The 23,087-nt window shown below is 43.3% G+C and overlaps 1 protein-coding gene across 1 annotated transcript in view; it reads left to right on the top strand.

Moving 5' to 3' along the window:
• Window positions 1–23,087, top strand: part of LOC138292312 (fidgetin-like) — a 221,211-nt gene that overhangs the window by 49,137 nt on the left and 148,987 nt on the right. The window lies entirely within an intron of this gene.

Raw genomic sequence — 23,087 nt, 5'->3', positions numbered from 1 at the left:
CTTATCAGAACCATGAACGGAAACCAACACAGGACAATTGGGGTTAGATGCTGTTGTACCCCTGTATTCAGCTCTCAGTGAGAGTGGAAAGCAGGCATCTGAAATATACAAGAGGAGAAGTGGATGGGTCTGTCTGTGAAGTTAGGGAAAGGATGGTAAGGCACAATTATAGGACAACAGTTGTTATCCATACCTTTGTCCACATTATACACATTTAGCTCATAATTAATAAATGGACAATTAACTGTTTTTAGTGTACTTCGAAAAGGGCGCTAGTAGGAGGTAATGGCATGAGCAAAAAAAAAAAAAAATGATGCTTAATTGACATCCTCAGCAAAGTGCAATGATGCCTAACAAGCACCCACGAGTAAGAGACAGGGCTGCTTGTGGGGTGTTTACATAAAAGGATAACTGGTGAGTTATTTTAAGATCTGTAATCCCTATCCCACAGACATGGTTGAGTTTTGGGATGAGCTTATCGCACATAAGGACAAACAACCTCTGCTGTACAGTTTCGCTTTCCTGGCGTCTGTCTATATGTGTAATCAGTCTACGACCATATTGTGAAGAACCTCGAAGCATAAATGGACCAGACACGCAATGGTCCTCAGCACCATGGCACCCAGGGGAAGAACTAACTCGGTTTCTTTTTGTGCTACTTCTGGGCCCAGGAGGGTGCTGTGACCAATCAATCAATCAGGGATTTGCAAAGCACGGCTACTCATTCGTGAGGGTCACAAGCTGCTGGGTGACGTAGTGGTTATTTAGCACACAGTGGCACCAAGAGACCAAAGCTCTAATGTCATCTTCCCAGCCTGTCCGGTTTCTCACTTTATCTACATGATCCTCAGATTCCTTTCCTACCATTCCTGGGAGTGCGCAACTCATGACCTACTACCACATTCTAAGCGCTTCACAGAGCAGTAGGCTTGGGTTGAATCAGGAATATGGGCCTACGTGTGGTGTTTTTTTTTTTTTTTAAATGTTATTTAATCAAACTTCTTTTTGTGGAAGTATTTGCAATGATAGTAAAATAAAACTTTACAAACGTGATGTCTTTTATCAACTGCAATGCTATAGGACTGGTACAGTTTGTCAACCAACATCTGAATCCAACCAACATCTTAATCCATGTGATCATACCATGGGCATCATATATGCAAAGCAGCTTAACAGTTGCATCATTTTTTTTTTTATGTATTGGGACCTGGGAGATCAACCTAATTTGTTGGTCTTCTTATCTCCTTTCCCGAGAGAAGAAACAATGAAAAAAAAAAATGTAATGGCACAAACCCATTACTTTCCATCTTGGGTGCCGTAGCGTATGTGGAGCCCCCTGGAACATGATATCCAACACTGGTTTTCACATTTCTGTGTACCTCATACCTTCCAAGTTAATGTTCGGACACTCTAGCGCCTGGATGGACCACAATCTATGGTACCGCCGCGCCAGTGATAGCACCTCTCTTTTTTTACCCCCCACCGCTTCCACCTGAGTGGTCAGCAGCCCCCTTTCCAGTAATGATGGTTAGATTAATGGGCCTCGGGCCTACTGCTCACTGGTCCTGGTCAGCTTTGGACTGCCCCGTGACAGAGATTAATGGGATCTGCTGCAGGGGGGCAGGGATGCAGATTTCTGTGCTGTCCCCATCACAGAGTTTGATGTCCAGAGTGCAGCCAGGAGACTGGCTAGGAAAGACGGAACATTCGAGGTCCTGGGTACTCACAAACGTTCCTCGGTGGCCAAAAGTATTGTCTATGGCTCGACCGAGTGCCGCTTGGAGCAGAGCGAGGGTCGAGGTGGCTTAAAGTGGGTGCCACCCATACTTTAACCTCGTGCGCCAATAATTGCAGCCAAAGAATTAACTTTTGATGCAAAACGTGAGTGGGAAAGAGATACTCATCAAGTGGCTGAATTGCACAATATGAAACTGAAAAACCGGAGCAATGCAGCTTCTCCATTTGACCAAACTGTGCAATCCTAGGCTATTTCTTTATTTTAATTTGTCTCCCTTTTCTTCACTGCCACAAATGGGAGCACCTTAAAATACATGATGCGTGTTGTACACATTTCTTGTGTTTGATTGTAATAAAATATAATGTTCTTCCAGTTAGAACAACAACCTAGGCCGCACAGAGGAATTGAATTGTTGTCAGGACACGGGAGGCATGAATGTTTTTAAGTTCATGTTTGAAAATGATCACTTCTAATAAATGCGTAACAATGCAGTGATTTAATCAAATGTACTAGAGTGAAATGCGTGTTAATGAAATACCTTTTTTTTTTTTAATTTTGAGGACCGTTTCTCTTATTTCCATGATTACTGCAAGATGTCTTTAAAATTCAAGTGTTCCTAAAGTTAAATTGTGCAGGACAACTTCTTTGCTACTTTTGCTTGCCCCTTTAAACAGCTTTCCGAACGTTGGTGCTATAGCGAGTAAACAGCAGGCCATCATATAAAGGTCAGGAGGGCCGCACACACTTGGGGTATTGCTGTAGGTGATTTCAGTGAAGTTTAAGAGAGCCTTGGTGAGAGTCCCATGTGTTGGTTGACTAGAGTACGCTATGTAAAATGGAGTTTACCCTCTGTGTGACATGCTGTGTAATCTTGAGCTTGGTCATTAGTCCGTCTACATAGTTTGGTTTCCGCGCTCTCGGGATCAGAGTCCCTGATTTCACTGCCACCAGCGTTGGTCAGCGCTCCTTGCTGGCGTCTTGGCGTGGCTGGGGGCAGCCTGTCTTTTTCCTGCACAATCAGTCGCCGCCATCTCCTGCCATCCCCCCTGCCAAGGAGCTGCGGAGACAGGTCGACTCTAGGCCCATGGCTCATTATTGATGAGCCGGGCCTATGATGTTACCGCTCCGCCGCTCAGGTTATGCGGGGAGGCTTCTCGGGTCGCGAGCCGCTGGATCTGCTCTACCCAACTAACTTGGCACCTGAGAAAACCCATGTACCCAATGTATCTCCCGAGGGGGGGGGGGGGGGGGAATTCTGCTTGTGTGACCTACAAGTCTGTTCTGTGCGTGTTTATGCGGCAATCGTACTGTATATACTCTTAATGCTGCAACTCTGCAGTATGCGCGTTTTATACTTTTTTTTTATACCGTAAATTGTTTGCCTCTTCTTTGCGCGATGCAGGTGTCCGTGGGTGTGTTTATGCTGCAAGGCTGCTGTTTGTGCTTTTTATACTGCAAATCTTTCCAATGTCCACTGTACGTGACAAGAATGTTGCATGTGTGCGTTATACTGCAGATCTGCTCCTGTGTGTCTTGTGATGGAAGTCTGATGTGTTGGACTGGTACTGTAGGGCACTGAGTACTTGCGCTTATTTATTTTGAGAGCTAGAGTACATGCCCTTAGCAGAGATGTAAGACTTTGAATTAGAGAGTGCCGACACTTCTCGGAAGAAGGGTACTCTGACAAAGGGTACTCGCACTTCTGTAGGAACAGCTTCAGAATCGACGCCAAAATCCTAACCTTCAATTTGTTTATCTTAATTCAGAACGGCCCCACAAATAAATCGCTGCTTCATTTTCTTACTCCATTTTAAGTTTCTGTTCATATTAAAGAGGGCGCCCGTAGGAAACGTCCAAAAAATGCATTTTGTGAGTGTGTTAAATATCCGTGGGGCGCGTACATTTTGCCTTCCTTACACACGGTTGGGACTCACTAATCTTAGCCACGTGTGAAGTTTTAGATTTCCCCGAAATCCCACCTGCCCTCCCACCCCTGATTCACTCCTGGTGAATGAAAAAAAAAACGTTTTTAATTGCGTGAAGCTGTTGGTTGAACTTTACTTGACCCTTTTCATAAGGAGAGGATTCAGCCCCCACCGCCTACTCTCCCCATATCGTCTAATGCAGCCCCTCTCAATTAGCAGATTGCTTGGGGTTTCCGAGGCGAGGCCGTGCGAGCAAAGAAGGTTGTGTACGTAGCAGCAAGGCTTCCCAGCAGCAGAGATCATTTATAATAACTTTTCATACACATCCGGATGGCGCCAGCCACTTCCGCTTATTGAAGAACAACTTTGTATGGATGACGTAGGCCGCTTCCGTACTCCTGAAGACGATGCCGCTATTTCTGGGGCCCCGATAAGCCCGGAGTCAAGTGAGCCGACCGCACGACCTGTATGTAGATTGCCCCCAGACTCCTCAATACCGAACTCAACTGCATGAACTGTCCTTGATTTCTAGGGCCATGCACCACACGCATCGGAGGCCGGTTGAGCTGGAAACCTGCACTAAGTTCTTCTGCTCAGGTGTAAAGTTGGTGACCCTTCAGTTTGAACAAGAACAATAAGGCCATTTAAAGCCCTCGATTGGCTCTTGGAGGAGAGGCCTAGGTCAATTTTCAAACCTTTGGTAGTAGTCTGGATGGGGTGATCTGGAAGGAGGGACTGTGTTGTTTGGGGATTGTGACCCTCCTGCCTGGATACTCTGCTGCCCGGTCTGTTTGAAGCCCACCAGAACCAGAAGACAGAATACTATTTGACAACACTGGGACAAGCCCCTAAGAATACAGGGTCCACCACACCAAGACACGCTCAAGGTGAAGGGAAGGCCCTGGATTGGAGCGTTAAAAAGCTGGTGCTGCAGATGTGCAAAGGTGAAAGGGGGTTTGAAGTAGACAGTGGGTTATCAGCTTAAAACAAGTGCCTGGTCGAGAATGAAGAGCAGACACTTAGCTTGGGGCAAGATATTCCCAGATATTGGATGCGTGACTACAGGAAGAAATGAGCAGACGATTTACTGGTAGGATAATGTCAAGATGGAGCTGGTGAGGGCATGTGGTGAGAAGCAAGCACGTTGGGGTATTGGGGGTTGGCAGAAGATAGTACATAATGGATCAAGATGTGTGACGCTACACAAGCAATGAGAACCTCTCTCTGCAGGGCCGTTGTGATTCTTCTTCTCCATAAGATAAAGACCTGCTGGTGCAGATGCCAAAGTTTGATTCAGGTAGTCTGCACCTGAGCACAGCCAAACCGCAGGTGGGTACCCTTGGCTTCCTGTTCAGGTGCAATGTTTCATCTTTTTTCCTTGCTCCATTTTAGCTTCATGACTGTGGCTCACCTCACGGGACGAAATTGCGGCCATCCCTCCCCCATAAACTCTGAATCAAGAGACTGATTTCTTGATGGGCAGTCAATGGCCATCACCTTTCACAGAAACGTACCTCTTGGACACTCATGCCCTTGCTAGAAATTGACTTCATTTCGGAATGTATAGGGCCACCACCTTACAGCAAGTCATAACTCTGTAGCTGTGAGGCGATCCCTAAGAAAATGACTTCTTTTTCTCACCCCTGGAACAGCTCCTTCCAAAATGTACCTTAACCTTAATTAAGAAAGTGAATTCATTTAAGCCTTTCTGGAGCCTTCGCCTTACACAGATTGACATCTTTACAACTCCCTCTCGTTAACCGAGAAAGTATCTTAATTTCCGTATCTTTGGAGCCATCTACTTCCACCTATGCGTTTTTGCGCTGTCTCCCTCATGGATGTCTCTCCACTACACTCCTTGTTTCTGTTTGTTTTCTGACTGCTTCTCCCTGCCCTCCTCCCTCTTGCCTTCACTTGTGTGCTTCTCCCCATTGCTTCCCCTCACACCCGCACACCGTGTTGCTTTCTCCCAACCCCTGGATTGCTTTCGCTCCTGCCTTTTCCTCGTTGCTTTTGCGTCCCCTCCAGCCCCCCCTCTATTGCTTTGACATGCCACACCATGTTGTTTAAGCATCAACCCCAACCTCCCCAGAGTTGCTTCACTGTTTGCCCACCATCATCCCTATGTTTAATCCCTGTTTCGCCCACCCTCCCACGTATTGCTTCTGCTCCCTCACCTGCTTTAAAAACACAACAGCTCTTTTGCACATTTTTCTTTCTTTTTAGTTACTGATCCAACTCTTATGTACTGATCCAACCGGGATAGGAAACGTTCTGTGTCATTTTGTAGGCACAATCATGTGTTGTCTGCATGCCTACAAAATGCTGCCAACAGCTGGGTCAATCTTGCATTGCACTGTAAGTGAAAACCATTGGCAAAGCAAATAAGTCACAAAGTTGAAACAGTAGAGACGCGTACTCGTGGTTCAGTGTTCTTTGATATATGCGAACGCTGCGCTCGTAATATTGTACTACAACACGTTCACGGATGATACTATACTAATACGGGAAGTGCATTGATATTATTGTACTCTGGATTTAAGATCTGGAGAAGTTCGGTTTATAATGGGAACAACAGATAACGCTTGATAAATACGGTCAATTGTCATTGGATTTGTAGGATCTTTTTAATTAGGAGCCCTGAAGAAGTCGTTCGGGATATAGAAAAGAATTTCCCATGACGAAACACGTGTTGGCTTGAATTGTATTATCATGGAGGGGTTTCCAAACATTTGAAGAATTGTATTTGGATCTTTGGATCGGATTGGACATTCCAAACTTATATTAAAATTGGACGTTTGGTTTCTTCAAGATCATTTATTTGGGTCATATGTATGTTACAATTGTGTGTGAATGGTGTGCCACATATTGTATTATTTGATGGTTGGTTTTGTATAAACCTTTAAGGGATGGGTGTTTTCCCTTGTGCAGGCACCCATCATCTTGATGTTTAAAAAAATGTTTTTGCTACTTAGGATCCTGAGCGCCTTTACAACCCTAACTTTTCACCCCATTAGCAAGGACAACGTTGAAACCTATTGGCTTTGCCAGTGCTTGTTACCATTGGCTGGGGTGTCCACATGATTCCCATATCGCTTGGTTTCGGGAAGTGCCGACAGAACAACAGGTTATTCCTTACAAAAGATTTGTCTGACTTTTCAGATTATGTCCATTTGGAATCAGAACTCGAACCAGCATCCTGCTTTGCCCCTAAAGTGGCCTTCTCCAAGCCTAGTAGAGCCTTGCATACCCCCCCCCCCCATCAAGACCTGATCTGTAGTTCCCCAATTAAGAAAACCAAGATGGGTGGCCGCTCTCTTGGCCATTTGGCAGCACTTTACTGAAATTCCCTTCCCCTGGAAATGAGTCTAAAGGAGGCACTTGAGAACACGATTGTACCCTCTTTAGGGGCATGTATCTGTGGAGCTTCCCTGTTCTAGTGCCGGGATGTCCCCTCTGTGATGATGTGTGCGCTTTATAAAATAAATAAATAAAATAGCACTCCTTAACCTCTGCAATTTTGCTGCACTTTAGTTACAGTAGAGCATATATTACTCAACTTTCCTGGGTCTCAATTTAAAGGCCTCTGGGGGAAGAAAAGTGAAGTAGGAGTTTTTGATGACTTGAAGCTATGACCCGCAGATTCCACAGAGATCACTGCAGCTGGTGCAGTAACCGCTGTTTGCGGTTTAGACATCTAAAAATGAGTACGTTTGATCGCACATTTGTGGATCGAAGGGAAGGTTGGCCCAAAACTCTGCTAATGGGCATCTTTTTCTCGGAGACAGCTAAACTCCAAAGTGAAGCAAGATTATGAAAATGCATCGGTAGTAAACTTTTTTCCACAAAAGGAATTTTTGTCTCAAAAGTTGATGCAAGTGTAGAGTTCAACCCTGGCTGATCTGAGCAAAGGGAGGCGTAACATTGTAAGATTTTTATTTAAACCAGATCTACTAAGGTAGTGTGACATTGATTTGCGTGGAATGCTAGTGCCAAATGAGAAGGAAACCAGCCAAGTACAGTGGATAAGAGGAGTATGTTATATTTCAACACCTTACGTGTAATTCCCTCAAAATTGCACATTTTACAGAGCTTACCACTGGGTGGTTGTGCATAGAAATTTGTACTGCAGTGTGTGCCTCGAGTATAAATCGCACAAAAGAATGACTGCCTTTGCTATGGGCCAAAATGACATTTTTAGCATAAGCATGTTTTATTCACCTATCGGCTACAGTTTGCAAATACTGCGCAGCTCAATTTTTTTTCAAAACTTTCAAGCAGTAGTGTACTGTAGAATTCCACGTACCACTGCTGTTTTTTGTGTTTTTTTTGTGTAAACTCTTGGTCTTCACATTGGATTCAGCGCTCCTTTTTTTCTTTTTCTTTTTCTTTTTTTTTGATAAATGTAAGCTCTAGCAATGACAGTAGATATCACATTTTGGAGCTATTGGCTTTACCAATGCAGCTTGCCGATATTGTGCAGCATCTGCAAAAAGAAAAAATTTGCAATGACGTAACCGTTTTTTGCGTGAATCTGTGAGCTTGTCACCACACACCTATATAACAACGCTGACGCCATATTCCTACGAGTTCAAGATTGTAGTCACCACTTGGATCACTGAAAAAAAAAGTTTTTTTTTTTTTTTTTTTTTTTTTTTTTAAGCTTGAAAGCACAAAATAAAAATAAACCGGGAGTATGGTGACAGTGTATGGGCAGGTGGGGAGAGGCGAGGAAAAGATACACATCAGGCAGAGAACCACACAGGGAGGGGTAAGGGGAGAAACATATGATGGAGATACCAATGGTGGGGATTGGGTGGGTTTGGCAAGGAGAAGCTCATGAGAGAGCAACACATGGGTGGAAGAGAGGTGCACGATGGAGAGAGCAAGGTGGAGTGGGGAAGGTTGGGTGAGAAGCACACGAGAGAGAACAGCACATGTGAGAACAGGCACGGGTGGATATGTTACACGGGAAGAAGAACAGGAGAGACAGACAGACCTAAAAAAAAATATGCTCTTTCAAGGACTGCTTAACCAAAAGGAAGAACGTGTCTTAAAAGTAAGTCATTTTAAGTATACAACTCAGGCAATCAAAGGGATGGTGAAGAGGGTATGTTCCAGGGAACAGACAAACACAAGAAGAGGATGGCACGCAATCAAATAAGCAAGAAAAAGTGACAATAAAGGAAACTAATGATAAGCAAAGAATGGGCTGTAAGTCTGCTCTAAGTTCACAATAAGTTTTTCGCAACCAGACAGCTTATGCTGTCTGGTAGACAAGACCTATTAAAATCAGTGTTCATTAATTTATTTGGCAAAGACAGTTTCGGAAAAGTGTACTCTCTTTTTCAAATTTTAAACAGCAGGGCATGAAGATGATTCTAGGTAATAATTTGGCAGTTGTTTGCATAGTCATTTGTAATTTTAGGTAGGCAGGTAATACATTTTATTTCGGCACTAGGCTATAAAAAGCTCAAAAGTATAAAAGTCAATAAAACAGATCAACCCTATGCTACCAAATAAATAGTCATCACGATACAAAAAAAGAAAACTCCCAATATTTAATGTCAATCAAAAAACACATTCATCATTCGGTAGGGTGATGAGATTACCCGTTAGCATGTGGAACTGCTACCCCTACCACTAGAGTATTACGCAATCTTTGCCTTACTCGCCACATACCCAATCACAATCTATTTACACTAAAAACAGTGGTGCGACGTCATCAAATCTCAGCACCCTAGCAGCTACTCTATAATCTCTGAATCTCATACTCTGACATAAAGAGATTACCCATTTACACCTGCAAACACTGTACCCTGGACAGAAGAACAAAGCATGTTCTATAGTTTCTTAAGTAGACCCACATATTTCCCACAGATCTTCCAGACCCCCCTCTATATTGCACCCATTCTGCAGTGAACTAGCCCAGTGGCAACGTTCCATATCGAAACACCAATTTCAAACGCCTTGCAAGAAGTGGTTCTATTTCACCCCAAAAAAAACTTGTGTCTGAATGAGTTTTTAACATTTAAAAATACTAACATAAGGGACCCATAACCCACACAGGAGAAAAGAGATGAGTCTTTTAAGTGCCATTAGGCTTGTTTAAGCGCTGGCTTGGTAAGCTTCCCAACATCACTAGGTGAGCTCCAAAGACTCTCCAGCCCTAAACCCAACAGAGCAGTCTTGATGTACCTAATCCAAAGAACATTGATAGAGCCAGGGAAGGGACAGCATTTCCTCCAGGCCCTTACAATAAGAAAGGAGCTCAAGGGTAAGCCAAATTCACCTAAAAAAAAAAAGGGGGCGTAACCCTACTTTATCTATGAGAGAGCTCAACCCTAGGTCCAACCTCAATGGAAGGACAGGAGTACTAAGGGAGAGTCCAAACAACTGTCGCAAAAAGCAATTCTCCACTGCTATGAGCATATTCACATCTAGATGTCCCCATAATTCAGCCTCATAGGAGGCTAACCCCAGTGCCTGCCTATTATACATTTACAGGGGCAGTAAAATAGAACAGAACTGATTCTTAGTAATACTTTAATAATACTGCCCACCGCTTGCTTCAGCTTCAGCCTGCGCTGCTTCATGTATATGTGCCACCCCAAATGCTCAGTTAGAGTTATACCCAAACAATGAATCGTACTAATGGGCTCTAGAGGGATTCCTGTTAAGCTAGGGTTTGGCCTAGTGGAGCCCTCTGGATTTAAGATAATATACTTTGTTTTGCCACATGACTCTCCAAACCTCTGTTTTTGCAGAAACTTTCAAAACTGGTCAACAGTCTCTGCAATCCCAATGGCGTTTTTTAAAGGAGTAAGGTGTCATCTGAAAAACATAAGTGCAGGTAACCTCTGGTTCGATAACTTTGGTGCGTCACTTTCACACAACTCTAGATGATCCATAAGATGATTGATATACAGTGAAAATAACTTTGGAGCAAGGACATACCCTGCCTATCTCCTCTATTCACCGGAAAAGCATCCGTCTGTTCACCAGCGCTACCACAGCTCACTCGCACATAGTTATCAGTGTGGAGCCTCATTAAGATGTCGAAGATAATCCGGGATCCCCATGTCCGCCATGACCTTCCATAGGTTCTTTCTTGGAACTAGGTCAAATGCAAATCAATTAAGACCACATACAAAAACCTGCTATCTAGGGGGATAGTCTTCCAATACAGCAGTTGGAGATGAAACACCTGATCTAAGGTGCTTGTGGACTCCCTAAACCCTGCCTGCAGGGGAGTCAAAATATTATTTGTAGTCCTCTAATCCTGCAACCTGCCCAATATGACCTTGCTGAATAATTTTTGTGCACAGTCAATTAAATGTATGGGCATATAGTTAGATGGAGAATCATGAGAACCTTTTTTATAAATTGGAATAGTTTGAGCCCCAGCCCACTTAGGCATGATGGGGCCCCCTTTCATAATGGCCGTAAATGCTATTGAGAAACTGGCACCCTGTACGCCTGGCTCATTTCGGACCAGATCACCCAGATTCCTATCAAGTCCAGGAGCCTTATTGGGTACAATCTCCCTTATGGCCGTTACCAGTTCTTGGACTGAGATCTCAAGTGGGCCATCATCGTACAGGCACATATAAAACAGAAGTGTGCCATCCTTAGGATCCAAGTCCGCTCTCCTTGAATCGCTACCAACCATTATAAATGCTCCAATGACCACCATGTTTATTAAGAGATCTGTTTTTGCCTGACCTTGGGAATATAGACTGGAGAAGTGCATAACCCAATCAGTTGCTGAAATATTACAATCCAGCAGGCAGTCACCATCCTGATTACTGGTTGCAACCAGATTCCAAAAGGAGCGGTAGTCTTTGGTTCTGGCAACCTCTCAATAAGGATTCCCACCCCTCTCTCTCCTCTTCTTTTTGGGCAATAAGCAACTTTTTTTGTAACAACATCCTGCGGCCAAAATCAGCGATATATTCAGCTCCTTAACTGTGTTGACTAAATTGGTTCTGGTTCGTCTGCAAGAAGCATTAAAAGAGGAACTCTGATGCCTACTGTTACTTACATGTCCGCCCTTTATACAGAAAAACCTGTCCCTTAGATTAGAAAATAACTTGTCATTTGATAGTAGAAGTGCCTGCAAGGGGGTCTGCATTTAACCACCTCTACAGACAATCAGCTACCATACTATAGATGTTGCTGATGGAAGCCTGTTGTAATTGAACCCTTCTCCACTTAAGCCTATGTTTGTTACTAGCAACTACCAACCTTCCATCAGCAATCACATCTAACACATTGGTGGGGGCTTTGAAAGATATACTCAACATGAGAGACGGAGAGTTATGATCACTGTTCGAGAGGCAGCAGTGACATGTCAACTAAATTAGACCAAAGTCTAACATGTAATAGTATATAATCGATAAGACTAGTGTGGTTAACTCTATTAAATCTACGGGCTCCCAGTCTATCAGATGCAGTTCTTCCTTTGCACACCCTCAGCCCCTGATTTAAATTAAGTGTGTTAATTTGTAATGCTACAGTTTACCCCTTCTTAATAGGCGCAATGCTGATCATAGAAATGTTCCACCCAGTGTCCTCGACAGCCAGGGTAAACCGTCAATTTGGGACCGAGGCCTACAACATTCCATGAAATTACCTTTGTAAGTGTGTGTTTTACTTTGTTATTGGCACGTTCTTCTACAATAAGCAGTAGGGGCCCAGTCACCTCAATGCAATCATCCAAAAGATCCTGCCTATGGAATGCAGTTGTATGAGCAAGTTGTTGGACGTAGGGACTAGGAATGGATTGACTAAATGTATCCTGAGTTTTAAGTTGTTGAGGCTCAGGAACCAATTCATGTAATCTGTCGTTCAACCGTCAATCAACTCCTTCAAGTGATTTGAACTGATTGTAAGTAGGTACACCGAAGACAACACCACCTCTGGGGTGGAATCAAATCAGGTTTGGCAGGAAAAGAAGGAATCCACTGTGTATGCCTAGGAACAGAATCACACTGCCTAGCAAGAGACCTATAGAAATACCCCAAAGGAAGAGGTTCTATAGCAGTGCTCCTCTCACACTAGTTACATGCTCTAATAATGAGCAGAGAATGGGCCAGTGATGGGAATCTAAAGTTAATAATAAAACAATCACTTTCACAGTCCGCCCTACTGGGTCCTAACCAAGCAACCCATCAGACGAATAAAATAGTACAGTCCTGGGACAAATACTTTTTTATGTTTGACAGGCCAACACACATTTTGTTATATAGTTCAGCATTAGTTTCTAATTGGTCAGCGTGCAGCCTTAGTACTCTGCTCAATATTACAACATAGGTGCAAGAGGCAGGATGGATACTAGCCCCTTTGAGGTCTGCCTGGTCTACTATCGCTGTCACGAAGAGGACCACTACTACTCTCCCCTTCCTGGCTGCGTTGCTTCAAAGTAAGATTGCCATTGGAGTAAGGAAGAAGGGAAATCGCAACATGGGGCCTGCCTGCCTGACATACAGTAGCAAAAGAACACCCCTCTTCTCTTGATTGGGGTTAACAGGGGTCTCAATACAGCTAGTTGTACCGCCCACCTCTGCAACACCTCCACGCACAGCACTATTTTCCCTGACATTTAAACTAGTATCTGATACTGGTGTAATTCTAGCTTTTCTAATGGAAGACAATTCATTTTCAATAAAATCAAGTCGGGCATACAAGACTCTAAATTCAGCCCTAAGAAGTTCTTTAATACTGTCCATACAATCTGCGATAAGCCGCTCAACCCAATCTGATTTCGGCACAGGGATATCACGTGAGGTATCCTCTCTAACAAACCCTTTCACAACCTCCACGCCTCCCACCCGCCTTTCATAATTGGGGGTGAGTGCCAGTGTAGGCTGATGAGATTGTTGTTGAAGGTCTCTTGGATCTCCCTGGCTGCTTCTGCCCCCGTCCGCTATGCAAGATCTCAGAGTTGAAAGCAGAGGTGATAGAGGGTTCCATGGAGTATTTCTCTGTGGGGAAGTCAGTAGCGCATCAGGGTTACAAATTGACTGGGCTGGAGAAGCCCCTGGCGATTGTTCTGCCTGTAAGGAGAGTTGGCATTCAGTAAGCTCTATCTTGGTACTTAGGACCCCCATGTAACATGTTATCAATAGATATATAGTTGGGTGGGGGAGTATCTAGAGCTTTTTTCCCCCATCCTGATAACCCACACAAAAAAAACAGTACAAGAAAGGGGAAAACATGTCTAAGTAAGCACTAGCGCTAAGGCATAGGGTAATAAGAAAACTAATATGCCCCAGCCAAGGAAATCAACTCTAATTACAGCAAAAATCAACACTCCCGGCAAAATCCTATGCCCAGCCCAACGCAGAGGTCCCAACAACTTCCCTCCCTATGCACATAAGAGACCAGCATTTGCAATGCAGTGGGTCTCGCGTTTGCTTGAGCTAGAGCAATTAGCATTGTAAACTCCTAACGGGACGTTTCTTGCCACATAAATTGAAAATTAAAATAAAACAGTTTCACATAACTAACTGGACTTTTCTTGCCATATATACTGAAAAGTAAAAGTTTCACATAAGCGAGCTGACGGCCACCATCAGTGCAAAGCAGACACACAAAGGGAAATAAAAGTTCACCCATAGTAAAACCTATCTGCAAAAGTGTAATTATCCATGTAACCAGCAAAAGTGTAATTATCTACGTAACCAGCAAAAGAGCAATTAAGTAACAGGGTCGATGTCATGCAAAGCGCTCGACTTCTGCCCAGCGAGATTGCGATGCGAAAAAAGAGAAAAAGTAGTCCAGAAACCGGACGGAAAACGTGGAACCTCGTATGTTTTCAGTACTTGATCGCTGCGCTCGAGGAGGGCTAAACACCGCAAAAGGCATGACTTATGCATGCCTTTCACTAATGAAAGCACGCAGGTTTAAAAAGGCAAGCCCACAAACCAATGAAAGACACTGGCGTGACATGGGCGTTGTTTAAAGCTCAAAGAGAGATTACAACACGGGACGGAGCGCTTTGCGCTCCCCCCTAAAAAAGAAGACTTAGTTTAGACCCTTTTTCACAAACCAGTGCCAGGGACCTGATGCCAAATATAACCTAAATGGGACTATCATACTTGATAACACTTTAGAATTGAGTATCAGCAGTGGAAGATGAACAACAAGTTGCCATCCTCCACAGGGAGACGGGACCAACAAGTACACAATTGACACAGTTCCATAGTTCGACTTTAGAACAAACTGCAGGTCATAGTGTCACACAGGGAGACTCGGCTACTGAAGATCCCACGTTCCCAATCTATAAAACAAATAGACGCTTACTCCTTAAAACAATGTGAAAGGCATCCCATCCTTGCCCGGCCCTGGTATGGTGCAGACGTGCCCGCTCTTGCCCCAGAGGAGCAAGCACCCTTTATGCGCCTCTGTGCGTGAATATGCTCGCGGGTGGCGGCCCTCCTGCCGCAAGTGCTGCTGGTCCTGGTAGTCCCGGGCACCCCCGGCAAAGATTGCGTCCTTGTATTGAATTTTAGGGTTCTAGTTTTATTTAATGGAAACTTCCATCTTTTTTTTAATACATTTTTTTTTATCTGGGTAGTTGGTGCTTTGCACAATTGTTTTTGGTGTGAAAAAATATGCGAAATCACAACCAATACTAGATTAAAAACGGGCTGCCCTGGTTTACACTACAGTGCAACCGCAGGAGATGCACACACAAAAACCAGTGTTCTGTGCTATATTTAAGGTTTGAAAAGAAACACGTAGCAGCGGGTCGTCTCCATTTTATGTTTGTGCAGAGTTTCAACCCTTGAAGGGTCCCCACAGAAGTTGAAACTACATCATTTGTGGAGCGAGTCTCTCGCAGGTTCCATCCCACTCGCAACAGGACACCTTGGGTGGAGCATAAGGTCTGCACCACTGCGTCCGTTGCACTAATTTAGTGCATCCCTTGAAGGCCTTGTCACCTGTGTGAATATATCTTTAATATAATGTAAGTAGTCCCTCTTTGAAATGGGGCACGCACCCAGGTACACAGTGGGAGACACACTTTGTGTGGGTTCTAGATTTGCACCGGTGCAGTGGGCATTGCAGGACTGACGAATATCTGTCGCCTCTTCTGTAACATGACATTTGCATCAACGGCGCAAAATCAACGAAAACACAATTTGTGACACATAGCTCCTAGTGCCTACTACTTGACGTGTTTGTCCTGGAAAGCTGAACGGAGGAGCCAACACGAGTTGGTGCAAAAGCTCCCATTGATTACAGTAAACATAAACCCTTTGTTGTGTTTCTGTAATGCTATCAGTACAGGAGAGAATAGAGGTGTCTGTAATACCCTCGTGCATTCTAGAGGCAGCGGTTGTGCAGTACACGTGCCTGCGATCAGCTCCCCGCAATTGTGCTAGTGATGATGTTGTTTATAGACAGTGCTTTTTCTGATACACTGCACACAATATCTGACTGTGGAACAGTAATCGGACATTTTTCGGCAGTTATTGTGTCCTGTTTCTCCCCATCAGGACAGGGACTGATCCAGTTACTGTAACCCACTGCGCAGTCGCTGGCCTGGAAACTCTTCTCAATCGACAATTATTTATGCTGTCATCGCACACCGATCGGACTGTCACTGGGTCGGTAATCCGACCCCCATCGCACGTGTAACGTGCTGCCCCGTTGGAGGGTTATTCTGCCAGTAATGAGCCTCCACCAATCTGATGCCAGGATCCGTGCCTCACCCGACAGCGATTTTGGCAGCAGTGATACCTAGCTTGGCACCACGTGTAGGGAGAACGGTGATTCAGTTTTTCTTCTCAGTTTTATTGTCACTTTCTGCTAAATAAGCGGAGGGATAGCAATAATGTTCACCAGTCTGTATTTAACGTTCATGTCTATCGGATCGTGAAACTGGACCTCCCAATAATAACAAAAGCTGTTTTTTAAGGTCTCATGCTTTTGAAGGGGCGGTGGCATACCTAGCTCTGTTTCAATAAACTCTACATATATATTTTCCTCTTTTTGCTTAATTCATTTAGAGCCAAACTATACTTTAGATTCGTTCAATATGGACATTGCAAGTGATCCCCGGAGAAGTGAAAGATGCCCGGACACACATTGAGTAGAAGTCAAATTAGATGCTTTGGTCGGTTTCATGGACTCAGACTTCAAGTTAGGTTTCCACGGGGTTCCAGGAAACCGGAGACAGGGTAGTCTGGTTTCCTCTTCCACTTTCCATCTCAAAACTTGCTGTTATGTGTAGAACAAATACGGTGAGTTTCCCAGGCAGCTTGGCATAAGGCGAGGACTGGAAAATCTTGCTTGGTTGTATCTCAGAGATTTTGTGGCAGCTCGCACCAAGTCAACATGTAGGTAATTGTAGCAATAAAATAGAAATTAAAAATAACCACTGAAACTTAACAGTTTGACACAACTATCTAAAGTCGCTTCTCTCAAAGGTATATTGGGATAGTGCCTACCTGTTCATTTAATCTTTTAGATACATTTCGGAAAGTCTTTTTTTATATTTGGAGTGAAAAAATAATTTTGGACCCAAGTAAAAAAAAAAAAACTGTGACTTAGTGTATTGGGTGCTGCAAACCTTGAACTATTGTAGATGGCCTAGCAGCTCATCCACTTTTCTGGTCACACTTCCCACCTGCAAGGGCACGAATGAAGTGTCATTAAGCAGGAAGCTTTGTGGACTGATTGTTAAATTGGTATTTGTGGAACTTTAGGGTCGAGGTTCCAATCAAACTGCATGATACTGTCAATTTCTCAGTCAACGATACCTTCCCTTACTTGCCAACAATTGCCCGTGTACAGAGAAATACAAAATGCAGGTTCCAAAGAACAACTTCTCTTGCTCACGAAAATAATAAAGTCACATAAGAGATCGCCAGAGGAGAAGGCGCTAGTTTGAATTTGCTTTTTGGTGTCATTTCTCAAGGCAAAACGCTTTCAAAGTTCTTTTCAACCTCTCCCAAGATTTAGCTAACGCTTAAATCACTGAAAAGACACCGGGGCGAGAGGACAGTAACCCAAACATTTTTATGCTTTTGGTAATTTATTACGCTGGCTTATTGGCTCCATCATCTGCTAGTGGTTTTAGAATTTGACCTTGGGAGAAACTAGCTGTGGCATTTTAATTTGTTGTGCAAATTTTTTATATTTTAACATATGAACGAAGGTAATGAAAATACACAATAATCCAGAAACAACAATATCTGTAGAACTTCTCGAAAACTAAAATATCACAGAAAAATACTACTTCATCTGGACTGACAAATAATGCACATTCCAAAACCTCTTAAAGAAAAGTGTTAACTTAATAATGTGACAGATATTCAAATAAAGGACAGCAACCTGTATTCCTTAAAACACACTGTTATGATAAGAGTCTGGTGACTGAAGAAAATCAACAACTCCACCATTCCCGAGCACAATCATTTCGACTGGAGGGTTAGGGAGCTTTACTTGGTACTGCCCAGAAGCATGGAATATGTTATCAGTGGGCCCACGGGAAGAAATACTTGTATTCTCCTGCTATTTGAGCGCACACTCAGCCTTGGGCAGATTTCAGAAGAGCAACCATGCAAATGTTCACTCCGGCTTGGAGGGTATTTAGAAAAGCAGCCATGTCAGTGTAATGTTCCTTTATGATACCATTACAGTGTTATGTTTTTGCTGGGAGCATAAGAATTCTCTGTAATGATTTGGCAGGCTAGCTGCGGCAACAGGCATGTAGGGCGACCCTTTGATCTTGTGTACAGAGACAGCGTAAGCACCTCTCATTCTCTTGTCCATGCCCGACCAGGTCAGAGACGGAGTGTCACTGCGTTCGTGCAGGAATGTCATCGAAGTGGGGAATGTAGCAGGCCTGGCCAGTACATCTTGCTCTGTAGTGCCGTGAAGAAGGAGCGGTGTGCCTGGAAGCCTAACCACCGTTGTTTTACATTTTAGGGGGCAGTGATCTGGTTTCTTAGCAACTTAAAGGCAATGGAAGCATATTAATATAACACAGGAGACCTTGCTAACCTTGTATTTTGTTTTTTTTAAACTGTTTTGCGTCAATTATTAAAAGCTGAGTGTCATCATCTTCATGGCCTGGGCAAATCTCTCTGGCCTCAGGGTTCCTGCTGTTTGATGCAACTATCCAGTATTTTGTATAATGCTCAATAAACGGATGACCCTATTTTGTAGCAATTGTAATTTTGGTTTATCAGAAACTGAAGCTAAGGAGAAAGTGATTTGCCCAACATCAAACTTTGGTCAAAAGGTGAATCCATGATTGAAAGTTTGGTCTCCTGACTCTAGGACGAGCTGAATTGTAGTTTGGCGGAGAAGGTGCAACAGTGATGGAATACTCTCCACCCAACCTAAAATTCCATCACCTCATTGCTGGCTAGCGAACGTAACTATATCAGCATCAGAGTCCACTCCAGCTCCGTCGCTACATTCTATCTGCCCGATTTAGAGTGGTTGGTGTTATCACCTGGTGTCAACCTGGAGGTGAGGGTGAGTAAAAAAGAAAAATAATGAACCCCCTGCACCCTAAGAGACAACGCACATGGTGTGGGGGCCATTACTTTTATGTTTTACAAAAACAAACTCCAGCTCTGGGATTTGTTTGTACAAAAATTATGTGGTAAAATTTTGATGGGTGACCATTATGTTTGACAGAGCCACCCGTCAAACTTATGCAACTTAACAGTAAATGCTGTGATGGCAATTCTGCCTCTGTTTACAGTTGTCCACATGGCTGACTGACAACTCCAAAATTTGGCAGGCGGCAGACCCTTGATATGGCAGGAGTAAAGTACTCTGCCATACCTCCGCCCCCCAAACCCTAAATCAACCCCTAAGAACTTTCCACTGTACATCTCTTCCCAGGTACAGCTTTTAGCATACAGAGGGAGGTAAAAGGGAGGATGACAGGAGGTTGGACGGTGCACCAAGACTGTTCCGCTCACTGGAGAAACTCAATCTGTGCACTGACTTGATGAATTGCCACGCTGATATCACATGCGTCATATGTCGCACTGCGACTTTTAAATCCCTTACCAGGCGTTGAGTCTTTTCTGACAAGATAGACACTAGTATGTCGATTGTGTTGTTGTTACGGAGGACCGGATTGCACTAGTTTGCCACACCCCATGCAACTTTATATCACTGGTTTTAGAGATTGGCCTTTGCTTATCATTTGTTGGCTTAATTTCAGTCTCCCCGTGTTGTGGCTTGCCCCCATTTACCCTCTTCTGTCCGGGTTGTTGCTTGCCCACACCATTTTGCCCACCATAACAAAAAAAGCACTATGACATGGCCATGTCATAGTCCTTTTTTCCCCACTCCCCCTGTTTCCGTCTTAGCAACCTGCCTCAAAAATAGTGCTGTGAAGCCCCCATTGATGGCCGATCAATAGCATTTTTTTAATTAACTTTCAGCCATGCTACATGGCAGCCGAAATTCTGTACAACATGGCTAAACATTGTCAAAGCCAATATCACAGGCCAGGTATACCAGAACTATTGGCTTTGCCAACGCTTGTTTGTTTACCTTTTCCTTGTGCCCTAATAGGTGTGTATTAGGCACACTAGTCATTGGAGAATTTATTTTTCTTTGAATTGCATCCTAGTGTTGGTAGATTCCATTTCATTTGCTTGATTAAAAAAACCATTTACAATAATGAAAATGCCATTACAGTGGTTCTTAGCCTTTTGACTTCTGTGGACCCCCACTTTATTATTAATGGAACCCAGGAACTCCCACTGTGCAATTATTGGAATCGAGGGGCTACCCACTGAGTCATTACTGAAAGCCGGGACCCGGGCGTAAACATTGTTGATGATTTGTACTGCAAAACAATACACAAAAAATACAGAAGGAAGCATTACATCAAACGCATGCACAAATGATAACACATTTTATTTAATTTGCAAACCAATATCAATAAGCAATAAAAAATGTAATAGGAAGGTTGGGGCTTTTCTATATTCAATTTAAGCACACATCGTCCATAATACATTCTGTTTGATGCACCTGCACTGCTTCCACCAATCAAACTGAGGATACTAATTTAATTTTTAGCCTCCAATTTCAAATTCCTTGATATTTACAGTATGTTTTAAAATGTTCAATTGTACATTTACACACTTTATTCATATACACCCTGTTAGTATGATTTAATTCTCTAAGCAGTCACTGACCCCCTCGGGAGGCTTCACAGACCCCCGGTGTCCCCAGACCCCTGGGGGGGTCTGTGAACCACTGCGCCATAAAATTCAACATACACCACAAAAAACGAAAGATTTACCAGTTCCTGACCATTTATGTCAGCCAGCATTAGAACAGAAACCAAAATGGTAATTTCATTCCAACACAATCTCAACCATGTAACCTTAAAATTCGCAAGTCCTGTTTCTTCACATTTAAACTTTGTGTTAAACTAAAATAATCTTACTATCAACCTAATGGAGGTTGTTATCTAAGACTTGCAAAGTACCATAAAGTTTATTATTTGAAGAACTGAAGTTTAAATAAGTTCCTCCTCGAGCATCCCTTCCCCAGCTTCTGAATGTAACCACCTTGCTTATACGAGCGATTTCAACATTCCAGCCCAAAACTTAACCCATAGACAGAATGCCGTATTGAACATCGAAAAAAGCGACTTAATACTATGTTGTTAGGGATGGAATGGGGAACCAAAGCAGTCCTGGCAAAAATGCTCTAACCTGTGCAGCTCCCTTCATCTCTTCACGTAATCTTTCTCTATGAATCCATTCTCTTCCCCCCTCCCATTTGACCTTGGGGAGCCAATAAAAGTGACAGAGACACCAGGAGCAATTATCGCGCCCTAAAAACGGCGTCTCTAGCCCTGGTTGTCATAGATCTGGACAGATACAAGAAGATGGTCAGTGGTCTCCCTAGCATGGCCAATCAAGTGACATAAAATATCTTTATTGCATTGGTCATTCCATGTTCCTACAGGGTGCACAATCGAGGAGTGAAGTAACCGAAACATCAAAACTTATTTTTCCATTTTTTGTAGCCTAATTAGAACCCAAGTAGGACGGTCTGACTTGTTTTATGGGTTACTGAAAGAATGTGTTTTTGGTTCGTGTGAACTCTGTTTCAAATGTGACAAAAAACTTCCCGAAGTCTGGGTCTTAGGGCGTGTTTCAATTGTGACTGCGGAATTACAGGCCTTGGGTTAGACAGTACGTGTTACATTATGTCCTCAAAAGTGTACATGGAATGTATGGCTTAATTATTTCTGCGAACTCAGATGTTTTCTGACTAAGACTTGAGGATGGACACCTGGAAGTTAGTGACTTCTTGTTGAACCACATTTCACTACCCGAGACTCCAGCTTTCTTTCTTTTTTTTAAATTTTATTTTTAGAAAGAGGCTGCTGACCCATGTGCGACAGGAAAAAGAGTATGTACTTTCATTGTAGTTCATTTACAAGAGTCCAGACCAGAGCTAAAGGAAACATACATTGTAACACACATGTCCCATGCATCCGTTCCGCAACACAGGCAAGGGAGCCTCCTACTTGGGTTGGCTGTATTTTTCTGAATAATTGCAATTTATGAAAACACAATGTGCACATTTTTTATGCAGAGAACGAAATTTAATTTAAGTTTGTGTACTTTTACAACTTTTTCCATAAATGCACCTTTTTTTAAGCACATTGGGTTTGGTACTTGCCCATTTATACCGTCCTCTGTTAGGGTCATGAAGTGAATTGGGGTATATGGAGATTAAGGGCCAGATGTAGCAAAGGGTTTTACCCATTCTGTGTCTATGGGAACATGTGTTCGTACATATGGCCCTAAGTGATTTGCACCCAGAGACACAAAGGTGGTTTAGATAGCTATGCCTCAATTAGAGAGGATGCTGCCTGATTGCACCTCTGCCATCTTCGCTACTAAACCTGAAAGTAATCAGAAATGCAATTTATAGTGCTGGGAAATATATATATTTTCCTTAGAGGATTGGGGATATCCAATTTCAGTCATCCCGAAATACAGCTGCAAGTGTAAGTCTGTACTGTAAGCCGGGGCGGGGAGACTGAACCTGTACCCCTCGTGATTGGTAACACGCGCCTTGATGTCAGCCTCTGATCTTCTCATCACAGTAATTGGAAGCGCCATCAATAATATTGATGGCGGCCATTGACTAGAGTGACTGTGGATGTGAACTCTTGTGAATGACTTTAGTGGTGGGGGTGCAGTGAAAGCATCTTTATAAGCGCCAGCGTAGCTGTCAAACAGCCCTGTGTCAGGATTCCATTATTTTTACAACTAATAGCACAAAACGTGCAGGTTCTGTAGTTCAGTTTGTTTCTCATTATAAATACAGACATAACAAGTCCCAGTACAACTGGTGCTGTGTATATAACAAAACTGAGAGCACATGCTAGAAAGTATGAGCATATAGTT

The sequence above is a fragment of the Pleurodeles waltl genome, chromosome 4_2 (assembly GCF_031143425.1).
Source record: "Pleurodeles waltl isolate 20211129_DDA chromosome 4_2, aPleWal1.hap1.20221129, whole genome shotgun sequence".
Lineage (NCBI taxonomy): Eukaryota > Metazoa > Chordata > Amphibia > Caudata > Salamandridae > Pleurodeles > Pleurodeles waltl.
Note: the sequence above shows the minus strand (reverse complement) of the source record. Positions and strands in the feature narration are given on the sequence as shown.